We start from the raw sequence: 13,716 nt of genomic DNA, 5'->3' as shown, positions 1-13,716 counted from the left end.
AAGCGATGGGGTCAGTCTTTATGTCAACATGTCATACAATAAGGAACCCAAAGTTGCTTTTATATTGTCGTGAAATTTTAACATAAAAAAGAAAGATAGCTCCATTAAATATTTGACAATGCGTTGATTGTGTTCCCTACATATAGCTAGTTACATGACTTCAGATTTAAGGCAACTTCATCACATATCAAGCACTAACTCCAGTATGTCTTGATTGGTTTTCTCAAAACATACACTCATGTTGGCATTGATAAAAGTAAGTTCCCTTTTCATCTTGTGTTTGTTTGTAATTCCAGAGTTATAGTCCCTAACCTTCATAGTTAATTTGTTTATGTGATCCCTAACTTGAAAATAGTTTTGATTGATTTACTAGAAGTTAAAATGAGTGAAGATGGAGTTTGATTTATCAAAAACAAATCTCAAATGTCATCCAGGATTGTTGCACTTTAAACTGTTATATTGATAAAGTACAACCATTGCCAGACAACTATTACTAGTATATACAAAGTAAAAGACCAAAACTATAGTGGTCGGACCTATAGGGAAAGGTTGAAATCGCAAATTAATATAAGCTGTAAACTACTACTATGCATACAAATATAGTAGACATAATATATTAAGGTAGCACTACAGTCAGAATTTTCTGACTCCAACCAACAGTCTTTAAAGATGAATTTCTCAAAAACTACTCAATGGATTTTTAAAATCTTTAACTCATTAAAAAGGTGAAATATTATTTCTTCTTAACCTGTAAATAAATTAATGTTTGGTATGATTAATCTCAAATTATAGCTCCTTAATTGCCAAAAAAGTGGTCTTCCAACTCGGATGAAAATGACATATTCAGGTCAAATGGTAGTGAAAATTTGTTTTCATCGCTTTAATCAACCATACACTATAAACAAAACCGTGTCTCAGATTTTTGATATATGCCTCCAGTAAGAAAATATATTGATTTAACTGCTGGGTACCAAACCTCATTTCACCTTTCATCTTTGGACAACTATAAATTCATTTAGAAACAAATTATCCAAAAACTGGGACACGGTATTGTAGAAAATACTCCCTTTAATCACATATATCAAGGTCAAACCAAAAGGGGTACCAATGAAGTTTCTATTTTCATTTTTTGCTAACAATTCTCATGAAAAATTGTTCAGAGAAATTGTCTAAAAACTGAATTTCCCCCTTAGAACCCCTATAAATGCATCATTAATACAAAAGTTCCACTGAGAACACCCCAGGAGTGTCCTGACACCATTATTTTATCAATATAACCACACACTTTGTGTCTTTGATACTCTAATACTGTAAATTTTGAATTATATGTGCACTGACCAACACTAACTTAGCATTTGGCGGGAGTTTGACGTCACAGATTTGACCAACATCTGTAATGTAGTAATTAAATATAGACAAAGCTCCGCCTCTCTCCAGACAGTCTAAGATAAGAGAATAACAGGAATAACCAGCTGCATATAAACAATTTTTAACACTATTAAATTCATTATAAAGAATGATTTCATTTGTATTTTAAAAAGAAATATACTATGAAATTAGCTAGAACATTAAAATTGTGCAATAAAAGACATGTTCCAAAAAAGATCAAGACCTGATCCCCCTTGCTGAAAATAGACTGCCTCACATGATTCTTCAGTTTTATGGAATTTAAAAATTTCACATAAAATTAAAATTGGTTAAAGTGCCTGAAACTCTAAACAAAAGACAGATTCAGAGACATATACTTCTTGTTTGTAGTAAGAACCTTAAAAGTTTAAAGTTTGTCAGTGGTTTTCAAAGATACTTTCACACTCTTATCCTTATATATATAGTTTTGTTCATTTTAGTAAGATTTTTTTCCCTTTAGATTTTCTCCTTTTTAATAACTTTCCCTTTTCACTGTTTACTTCAAAGTTATATAAATTACTTTTATTGCAATACACACGATACAATGAGATAAGACCACATTATTTTTCTTGTGGTCAGTGATTAACAGCTGGACACTGGCATCAACAGATGATTGACATATTAGCCCCTCCTAAATGCCTATATATTTAGATTAATTACCATGTGCCTTTATTTACATAATTTCAGTATCAATTTACTCCCTGTTGTGATATGATAATGATTTTTGGATTTTTACAAACTGTGCAGAATAATACTTACTTTAAAATTATGTGATAAAAAAAATATCTTAAAAAAATCACTGTTAGACTGTAGTGCTACCTTAATGTGCCATTTTGAAATGAATTCTAGATATGTTGTAATTTCAAAGTTGTGCCTTGGATATATGTCTATCCTTTAGGCACAGGTGTGATCAAAATAATATTCCCCAAAATAATTTTCAAACCATCTTAAATAATGTTCACTTTCACTTTTTATACGACAGCAAAAAATTTTTTGCATCATATAACGGTATCATGTCGTCTGCGTCGTCGTCCGAAGACACAATTAGTTTAATAACTTTAAACTAAAAATACAATAACTTTAGATTTATTCAATGGATCTCTATAAATTTTTATCAGAAGGTTCAATACCACTAAAGGAAGGTTTGGATTGATTTTGGGGGTTATGGTCCCAATAGTTTAGGAATTAGGGGCCAAAAATAAGCAATTTTTGTAGTTTTCAAACAATAACTTGTGTTTAAGTGTATGGACTCTCAAAAATTATACCACAAGTTTCCATACCATAAAGGGATGGTAAGTTATGCTTTTGGGGGGTTATGGCTCAAAATGTTTTGGAATTAGAGCAAAAGAGACGAAATTAGTGGCAAAAAAAGGGGAAAAACTAGGTTTTCCTGACAATAACTTTAGATTTAGTGAATGGATCACTATACATTTTTACCAGAAGGTTAAATACCACTAAAGGAATGTTGGGATTGATTTTGGGGTTTATGGTCCCAATAGTATAGGAATTATAATTATAGGGCACACAAGGGGGCCCAACATAAGCATTTTTTTAGTTTTCAAACAATAACTTGTGTTAAAGGGGATGAATATCTCTGAAATTATACCACAAGTTTCCATACCATGAAGAGATGGTTAGTAATGACTTTTGGGGGTTATTGCTCAAAATGTTTTGGAATTGGGGGCACAAAAAGAGAGGAAACAAGGTTTTTCTGGTCAATGGACAATTAAGACAATTTAAAAGCAGTGTAAGGGAGGTAATAAAAAAAACAGTTAACATACAATGTTTGGTATGTTCGGATTTACCTCCCTTACACTTCTTGTAAATAATGTATTAAGAAATGTCAGGTTTTGGACTTTTTGAGAAAAAAAGGGGGGTGGTAGTAGTTTTCAATTTTTTTTCCAAGTTTCTCAAATTCCCAAATTTTTGAAAAGTTTGAAGAAGAAATCTTTAATTGCACAATATTGCATAATAGATTTGTAAGATCTTGATGTTTGTTTTGTGTCAGAAACTCATATTATGTCAAGAATTTGATCACAATCCAAATTTAGAGCTGTATCAAGCTTGAATGTTGTGTCAATATTTGCCCTAACTGTTCAGGGTTCGATGTTTGCGGTCGCATAAAGCTGCGCCCTACGGAGCACCTGGTTATTTTTCTGCTGTGAAGTTATAAAAAAAATACAATGTTTGATTTTTTTTTCCAGTCGAATTTGATTAAAAGGTCTGCCATCATTTGACTTAGATTTATAACTTTAGTTTGAAAGCTAAAAAACTTTAAAAAATTCCACTATTAAAATGACCATTCTTGAATAGTTCAACCATCTTGTCCTGTCGGAAGTATATGGCCAGACAGTGGCGGATCCAGGGGGGGGGGGTTCCGGGGGTGCGCACCCCCCCTTTATTTTTGCCGATCAATGCATTTGTATCGGGACATATTTTTTGCACCCCCCCTTTGCCCTGTTTGCCCTGGGTTAGCACCCCCCTTTCGAAAATTCCTGCATCCGCCCCTGCCAGATGCAAAGAAATTTTACATATGTTCATATTTCATGCAGATATCAAATTGCCAATATAAAGTATATTTTGTTTGTGATACACCAACTCGTATGTCATTCCAGTGGCATATAGGTACTTGCAATATGCAAGTGAAATAAAATCCACTCCCTTAGTTAATTAAACTATAACACTATGTTCTTCAAATGACACCATAAGGAGACTTGCAAGAGGGCGACAGATACCAGAGGGACAGTCAAAGACCGAATATACACTGACATCGCCATGGCTAAAATACAAACAGACAAACAATAGTACACTAGACACAACATAGAAAACTAAAGACTAAGCAACATGAACCCTACCAAAAACTGTGGGTGATCTCCGGTGCTTCGGAAGGGTGGGCAGATCCTGTTCCACATGCAAGATATTGCAAGATATTGTTGAAAATTATTGGCTAAATATTTGTATTAATCTAATAACTTCACAAGGAGACTTGCCAGATTTTAGTAGTAATCAACATATCTCATTCTTCATTACTAATTGTAAGGTAAAATTGGCAGAACTGCTATAAATATTCACTAATAATTAATTTCTTGTAACTCTCACCCATTTTCACACAATTTTGTCAAAAAAGACTGACTTGATTGGTAAACAAAATTGAAAAAAATAATTACTCAAAAACAGTTAGTTGTAAATACACAATTTTTTCACAGAGTTAAGTTTGATTATAACATTTTTAAAATTCATTGATATTTTCCCCCTGTCTCACATGTTTTGGAAATAATTCCAGAACGAGTTTTCAATGAGACTGAAACGTCTGAATAATACATCCTTAACGTATGCAGTAAAACATTTAGAAGACAAATCATGACAAGTGATATCAAACTGCCTGCATGGCTAATAAAAAAAATTATCATATGTTTAGTAGTAAATACAGTAGTTTTGCATATTTGATAAATAGCCTGGGTACCGTTTCATAAAGCCTTCGTAAGTCTATGTGTCATCGTAAGTCCATCGTAAATAAATCGCAGGATTTACAGCCGTTTCACAAAACCGTCGTAAGTTAAGATGATCGTAAATAATGCGTAAATCCTGGCGAAACTTACTACAGCTATACCCAGTAGTAACTCCATCGTAGTTTTTCTACGAAAATGAATTAATCCATCTAACATGGCTGCAGCGTTCTTTATTCTTGGTCAAGATGCCTCAAATGTTAGAAAAAGAAGAATCTTCAATATTATAGAACTACACTTAAAAGTCTTCCTTCGTTTGTTTAATTGTATTTGCAAGCAACCACAGGAGTTTGAAATCCTATCAATAAGGGGGTAAAAATATACCAAAGTTGACTATCACAGTAGAGCTTCTCTCGAAGAGAGGATATAATTATATCACTACAGACACAGTGGTAATCGATAAAATGTTTAAAGAAGGATGTTTTGTTCCCATTTTTAAAGTTCGGCCAAAAAAAGAAATGTATTTTAATTAGAATATCGTAATAAATATCTGACTGTAATTAGTTTCGTGGTAAATGGAATTTATTTTATCTATTTAGATATGTAAGCCTTTCTAGTGACTATTTTTTGATCGAATTTAATGTAGATCATATATACCAAAACTAATAGGGGGAGTAAGCTGCAGATCAATAAGACTTTGTGTAGATGCGACATGTCTTCAAAAATTAATACAGTAGAAATGTTTTTCAAAAACGATATCAAAATGTGAAAATGTAAATTTCACTGATAAATATTAATTCAAACAAAATTAAAAGAGTTACACATAATAAATCAGCAAATAAAGCAGTACACTATATACATGTACCGTAGTTAAAACAAGGGGACAAAGAGCAGGAGTTTGGTTCAAATTTAAAACTTAGCATTAAAACCCTGATAAGCAAATCCATTGAAACAGTTTAAGTTTTATACTCATGAAGTATATATATAAAAAGATGTAATAAATTTGTATCAGTATCTGCATAAAAAAGTGTTCACCATGCATGCCGTTGCGAAAATATAACACCTCAGGCACTAATTATTTTTGAATAACAAAATATACGTTTTAATCGAGGACAATATCCTTCATGATTCATCCATATACTCTTATTTATATTTATTAACTTACTTATATACTATTTTGAAATCAAAATGTAAAAGTGCAACAACAGTTTAGATGTAGCATCGTACATATCCCCATTTATATTAAGGACAAAACAAGCAATAATTATTTTTTGTAAGGAAAAAAAATATTGTTATAAAATATTATACAATTACTGTCTTTTGATGAGGTAAATATGCGGTTTTATTGACTTTTGAAAAACTGATATTCACTGAGGCCGACGGCCGAAGTGAATATCAGTTTTTCAAAAGTCAATAAAACCCCATATTTACCGAAACAAAAGACAGTAATTGTTTTATTCCATATTCCGAGAAAATAAAATGTATTTAATGACAAACATATACTAAAACAAATTTTACACGAAACATTTTACCATAACGTTGCATGTAAAAGCGCGTGACGTTTAGCGCGGTGAATAACACTTTCTCAGGTGAATATGCTTTTTTATTCAAAATCCAATTCATATAGAGAAACCTACTAAAATAATTCCAATATAGAATATTATTCCATATTGATAAAATATTAGTAGGTTTTTCTATATGAATGGGATTTTGAATAAATAAGCATATTCACCTGCGGAAAAAGGATATTCACCGTGCAAAACGTCGCGTGCTTTTACGTGTATAATTTTGGTAAAAAACGTTTGATGTACAATTGGTTTTGGTAAATATTTTCCATTACATTAATTTCTCTCGGAATATGGAATAAAACATTTACTGTCTTTTGTTTCGGTAAATATGTGGTTTAATTGACTTTTGAAAAACTGATATTCACTTCGGCCGTTGGCCTCAGTGAATATCAGTTTTTCAAAAGTCAATAAAACCACACATTTACCTCATCAAAAGACAGTAATTGTATAATACTACATACTTGCGCGACGCCTTTTAGTTTTACTGAAAACTGTGCAGACTAAGAAATCTTTTTACAAGTGCAAAATGTTTTATGATAGATATCATTTTGTCAGACACTTTTCTTTTTTTGATTTGGTTCTTATAAGATGCCAAAAATCTGTTTATTCCATATTGGTATTATTTTAGTAGGTTTCTCTATATGAATTGGATTTTGAATAAAAAAGCATATTCACCTGAGAAAGTGTTATTCACCGCGCTAAACGTCACGCGCTTTTACATGCAACGTTATGGTAAAATGTTTCGTGTAAAATTTGTTTTGGTATATGTTTGTCATTAAATACATTTTCTTTTCTCGGAATATGGAATAAAACAATTACTGTCTTTTGTTTCGGTAAATATGGGGTTTTATTGACTTTTGAAAAACTGATATTCACTTCGGCCGTCGGCCTCAGTGAATATCATTTTTTCAAAAGTTAATAAAACCGCATATTTACCTCATCAAAAGACAGTAATTGTATAATATTATATTATAATTTTCTTCTTCGGGCGCTTTTTCTTTTCCCCGCGCGCTTTTTCTTTTCCTGGGCGCTCCCGGGCGCTTTTTGGTAGTACCGCATAGACGCATATATCTAGGAATATTTTTATACCTCCCTGATTCCAAACACAGTTTTTCACAATCATTTCTTGATGCATACCAAGTTTGTAAATACTGGTCCTTTATACGAGTTTTATAACATCTAAAAGTATATTTACATAATTCTGTGCAGTCCAAACATATAGTTCATACCATGATTAAACAATAAATCACGAACACTAGACGCCCAGTTCTTTTTACCATTGTTTGCCTCTTCTAATAAAAGTTGATAAACATCATAAACAATAGGTGGCTTATTTACAATAATATGAAGCCAATTATGAACATTTCAAAATAATTTGTTTTCTTGAGATATACATGCAAATGACCTAGTTCACCACATAAAAAACTTAAAGGAACATTTTTACCTAGTTTTAAATCAAATCTACAGAAACGGTTGTGTATTTGCTCTACATCATTTACACGGTGAAAACCCCATATTTCAGATGCATAGTTTAGTACGGAACCAACCATACTATCAAACAGTAGTCATTTTTGACTTGTGGCTATAAACACATGTTTTAGAGAGTTCAGAAGTGACGAAAGCGCTCTTGATCCCTGTTTAGATAATCTTTTTTTGGGTATGTAAGAATTTTCCATTATAATGAAGTAGCATACCCAAATACACGTAAGAGTCCACTATCTGTAGTTTTTGTCGAGGCTGCAACATTTGTTGCTGAAAGCTCGACATAGGGATAGTGATCTGGCGGCGGCGTTAGCTAACTTCTTAAAAGCTTTATATTTTAGAAGGTGGAAGACCTGGATGCTTCATACTTTGTATATAGATTCCTCATGTTACGAAGTTTCCGTCAGTCACATGTCCAATGTCCTTGACCTCATTTTCATGTTCAGTGACCACTTGAAAAAAAGTTCAGATTTTTTGGAATGTTGAATTCTCTCTTATTATAAGTAAAAAGATAATTATATTTGGTATGTGCGTACCTTGAAAGGTCCTCATGCCCGTCAGACAGTTTTAACTTGACCTCGACCTCATTCCATGGATCAGTAAACAAGGTTAAGTTTTGGTGGTCAAGTCCATATCTCAGATACTATAAGCAATAGGGCTAGTATATTCAGTGTATGGAAGGACTATAAGGTGTACATGTCCAACTGGCAGGTGTCATCTGACCTTGACCTCATTTTCATGGTTCAGTAGTTATAGTTTAGTTTTTGTGTTTTGATCTGTTTTCTAATACTTTATGCAATAGGTCTACTATATTTGTTGTATGGAATGATTGTAAGGTGTACATGTCTAGCGGGCAGATGTCATCTGACCTTGACCTCATTTTCATGGTTCAGTGGTCAAAGTTAAGTTTTTAAGTTTCGGTCTCTCTATCTTATACTATAAGCCATAGGTCAACTATATTTGGTGTATAGAAATATTTTATGATCTATATGTAAATGGTGCAGGTTTTATTTGATCTTGACCTCATTTTCATGGTTCATTGATCAGTGTTGAGTTTTTATGTTTGGTCTATTTTTCTTAAATTGTAAGTAATAGGTCAACTTTAATTGTTGTATGGAAGCATTGTTAGCTGTATATGTCTGCCTGGCATGGTTCATCTGACCTTGACCTCATTCTCATGGTTCATTGGTCTTTATTTAGTTATCTTGGTTAATGTTAAGTTTATGTGACAGTTGTAATAAAGCTTTATACTTAGGACTATCAACATAATCAGGGGCGGATCCAGGATTTCCGGTTAGGGGGGCGCACAGTTTTATTTTCGCCGAGCGGAGCGAGGCAAAATTTTTTTTTGAGGTAAAATTATTGAAATATTCTTCTATAGGGGTGATATGTAGATATCTCGAACTATTGTGTGGTAAAATTAGCAAGAAATTAAAGTTTCAAGCTGAAACCGCCTTAATCCACACCTGACAACAATCTACAATCACCGCAATAACAAGAAATATGTAAGCTTCTATTCATTGAGACTACCCCCATATATTTCCCAGAAAACGGGACTGAAGACAATAAGGATAGAGGCAGACCTCAATCAGGAGTACACAAGCTGACTCTACATATAAAAAAAATCTAGCGAATGTTATGTCAATGGTTGCTTGGAAAACTGGTGTTACATTCATAATAGTCAATCGAATATCTTTAGGGGGGAATGCAATAATGAAGTACTAGTAATAGATTTGTATGCTTCCTAGTGGATCCTCCATACCAAATATCAAGTGACTGACCGACAAATGGACGGACAGAGGTAAAACAATATGTCCCTATTCTTCGGAGAACCACCGAGCTATGATGGCAACATCTCTCACAAATCTACAACAATCTCCTAACTTACGCACTAAGGGATTTATATTGCATATATGAGTGAATTTATAAAGCTACAGTTATAAAGCTGCAGCCGTAGTCATGCGAACATTTTATTTTGAATCTGTGTTTCTGTGTAAACCAATCTACAATCAAGACACCAGCACCTGTTGTAAAAATTATCTATATAGAAATATCAGGTAATATCTTAACTAAAAACATTGAAAGACATGGTGCTGGTAGTTGTGACATAAAGAAATACAGGAACACCACAAATAAATAATTGTTTTGCACATCGCCAATATGTCTAAGCCAATTGTACATGGTTTCAATAATGTGAAATTTAACTGCCTTACTTAAGAATTACTTTAACACTCCATAACACCAGCCCTGTCAAACGTGGTTAAGACGATGGAAATGTGAAGAGTAAAAGATAGACGGGCGGACCGACCGGTGGACGCAAAGTGAGACGAGACAGGTCAAAATTGCTCACCTGACCAATAATAATATTATGTTTTGCTAACGAAAATTTTTACTTTTACCAGCGATTTTTAATTGTCCTTTCATAATATCTGTTTTTTACTTTTTTTTTAATTTTCGGAGGTGGTGGCAGACTTATAACTGTGTTCGCCACAAACAACTAAACTCAGAATGAGATGCATTTACGAAGACATGTTTATTTTCTTGGGATGCCAAGCATGTAATACGGTACATAATTCGACTAAATTTTTAGGTTGCAAGTGAGAAAAAAAATATAGGCACAGAGATACAAATTTATAAACTAACATTTCGCTTGAAACAGTATTTCTATCTTTCATTACGGATATTATGAAAGAATCTCACCTGGCTGCCGACTGTTTTCTTGACCGTGCCATAATGAAATTGTGTAAGTGATCGAGTAAGGGATGTTTTGGAACTTAGATTATCAACGAAATTGATTATAAAAACCGCAAATACAATGTAATATTTGTTTTTACTTTAACTGCTAAAAAAAACTATTATAATTTGTCATCAAACGCAGCTCCGCGTTAGACACCTTCCTTCGAAATAATTTATAGAACTTTAATAAATCGTAGGTCAGTTGATAAGCATAATCAAGTTTATTCTGTTAAACTGACTTTTTTTTTTATATATTTGAATGTTAAAAAAGATGTAAAGGTCTCTTCTGATACTTAAATAAGTTGAAAACAACCCATGCTTTGCAAATTTTAGGGGGGGGGGTGGCGCACGCCCGCCACGCCCCCGTCTAAATCCGCCCCTGACGAGCGACCAAACAGGTCAATCTTAAACATCAAATCATCCCGTCTTTTTCTACTGAGTTCTTTGAGTTTCTCGTTTGCTTTTTTCTCTGGCTTATTTACGCATGACATAACACCTTAATTTCATGTTTTAATATATATATTATATATACGTGTGTCATGTGCATCAATATGCAATATGGGGTAAACGTCAAGGAAACAGCAATCTAGCAACATAAATACCAAAAGATATGTGTTTGGTTTGAATGGAAGCCAGATATATGCGAGTTTTTTTTTTCACTCAATGAGATAGCATCCCAACGACAAAAATGTATTAAAACGAACTATGCACTCGGCTACTGTTCTTTTTTTTTACACTCTTTTTAAAACCTCTTGCTACATTCAATTTGAAAGATAAAAAACAAAACTATCTATCAAACGAAAACTGGATCAAGTGAGAAAAAAGCTTCTTTCATTAGTACAAATTATTGCTTCATTGCTTATTTCAGAGTTCGAAGCTTGGTCCGACTCCAAAACTATGTTTGACATTTTCCAGCCGAATGTCAGTAGTTTTCTCCTGGTGCACCAGCTTTCTTCACCATTATATAGCTGGTCGCCATGAAATAGCAAATAATAATAAAAGTGGCGTTAAAGACCAATAATGAATAAATCAATCATTGTATATATCAGACGTTTCACACACAGATCTTATCTTTTATTGAGCAAGAATCTATGCATTTGAAATTGAATTTGACAATAGGAATTTTCCAGCATCGTGTAATGATGAATCCCGATATGACTGTAATATGTGCCACTGGACACGAATCTTAATCTTTGTGACCTTGTAATACGTAGAAGACTTGGAGAAAATTAAAGCAACTTAGCTTTCAACTGTTATCTACCATTCTAAAGAAAACCTAGGTATTTAGTAATACCTTAGAATTGCAAGGACCAAGCAACATAGAAGGAACCTATTTTTGAAGGTTGATGTGTCCATTATATTACATATGTGGCAACCTTTTGTAAAAGTCTTGTACTTAGTTAAACATTAGTTATTATTTAAGTTCCATTGCTAACTTAAAGTCGACACCTTATAATGTAGAATATCTTTTTTGAATAGAAAAGGGTGTTTTAGATTTTTGACGATTGCAAAATTTCCGAGAAAGAATCGAGCAGTCCCTCTTCGAATGCAGCATTCACTATCTTAATAGATATGTCTTTGACAAGCAATACTGTGAACCACTGACAGTGTCTTTAAAGATCCAATGTGAAAAAATGTCAAAAATGGGTTACAGAGTATTGTCCCTGCTAAACTGAAGTGTGCATGTTTCAGGTCTGTGATTCCCAGTGAAGATATTTTTTTTTAGTTAAAACATTCGAGGAACACAGTCTGTAGAATGAAACAAAAGTTAAAGATGATGCTAGTCTTGGCGTAAACTCAAAAATGTATTTAATCGGAACTGGTTAGATATGAAATGAAGTCACAAGACACATGCGAAAAGTCGCTGCTTGAAAAGGCAGAGTTGCCCTTCGTACAACTTAAACACGTAGTCCAACAATGGCTCAATGATCTACAGCATAATAAAAATATCACAAAGTTCACTATTAAAGAAATAACATGAATAAAACTTTTAGCCATTATAGATTTTTATATGTAAAAAAAACCCACAGCATTAATAGCTTACCTTCATAAAAAATTACAGGAACTATATTCATAGACAACCGATTACGAGCGACCAAACAGGTCAATCTTAAACATCAAATCATCCCGTCTTTTTCTACTGAGTTCTTTGAGTTTCTCGTTTGCTTTTTTCTCTGGCTTATTTACGCATGACATAACACCTTAATTTCATGTTTTAATATATATATTATATATACGTGTGTCTTGTGCATCAATATGCAATATGGGGTAAACGTCAAGGAAACAGCAATCTAGCAACATAAATACCAAAAGATATGTGTTTGGTTTGAATGGAAGCCAGATATATGTGAGTTTTTTTTTTTCACTCAACGAGATAGCATCCCAACGACAAAAATGTATTAAAACGAACTATGCACTCGGCTACTGTTCTTTTTTTTTTTACACTCTTTTTAAAACCTCTTGCTATATTCAATTTGAAAGATAAAAAACAAAACTATCTATCAAACGAAAACTGGATCAAGTGAGAAAAAAGCTTCTTTCATTAGTACAAATTATTGCTTCATTGCTTATTTCAGAGTTCGAAGCTTGGTCCGACTCCAAAACTATGTTTGACATTTTCCAGCCGAATGTCAGTAGTTTTCTCCTGGTGCACCAGCTTTCTTCACCATTATATAGCTGGTCGCCATGAAATAGCAAATAATAATAAAAGTGGCGTTAAAGACCAATAATGAATAAATCAATCATTGTATATATCAAACGTTTCACACACAGATCTTATCTTTTATTGAGCAAGAATCTATGCATTTGAAATTAATTTGACAATAGGAATTTTCCAGCATCGTGTAATGATGAATCCCGATATGACTGTAATATGTGCCACTGGACACGAATCTTAATCTTTGTGATCTTGTAATACGTAGAAGAATGGGAGAAATTAAAGCAACTTAGCTTTCAACTGTTATCTACCATTCTAAGGAAAACCTAGGTATTTAGTAATACCTTAGAATTGCAAGGACCAAGCAACATAGAAGGGACCTATTTTTGAAGGTTGATGTGTCCATTATATTACATATGTG

This window comes from Mytilus galloprovincialis, chromosome 13, assembly GCF_965363235.1.
Source record: "Mytilus galloprovincialis chromosome 13, xbMytGall1.hap1.1, whole genome shotgun sequence".
Classification (NCBI taxonomy): Eukaryota; Metazoa; Mollusca; class Bivalvia; order Mytilida; family Mytilidae; genus Mytilus; species Mytilus galloprovincialis.
The sequence above is the reverse complement of the archived record's forward strand: the minus strand, read 5'-3'. Positions refer to the sequence as shown.